The following is a 338-nucleotide window of genomic DNA, read 5'->3' as shown; positions in this document are numbered from 1 at the left end:
TTGGGCTGCAGGGTTTGACCACTCATGGAGAAACGTATCAGTTGTATACAAGCACAAAGCTGGCCTTAAGCAACAAAAAAATAACAAAAGATGCTTTGTCTAGATCCTTCTACTCACCATAAACATGCTCTTGGGAGCATCACTTGAATTAAGACAATCCTTAACAGTTTCACAGCTAAGTCCAGGTCCTGTTGGCCCACAATGTCTGCTCTAAAGCAAGCATTTACCACTACTACATTTCAGCACATCCTTGGTCACCCTGGTAACTTGGTTCTAAGGAAAATGAAGACCATCAATGCAATTCTTTAAAAGGAAAAAGGAAAAAAAAAAAAAAAAAA

The sequence above is a fragment of the Orycteropus afer genome, unplaced genomic scaffold (genome assembly GCF_000298275.1).
Source record: "Orycteropus afer afer isolate SDZICR_OR568_19922 unplaced genomic scaffold, OryAfe1.0 scaffold00103, whole genome shotgun sequence".
Taxonomy (NCBI): Eukaryota; Metazoa; Chordata; class Mammalia; order Tubulidentata; family Orycteropodidae; genus Orycteropus; species Orycteropus afer.
This window is presented reverse-complemented; position numbering follows the sequence as displayed.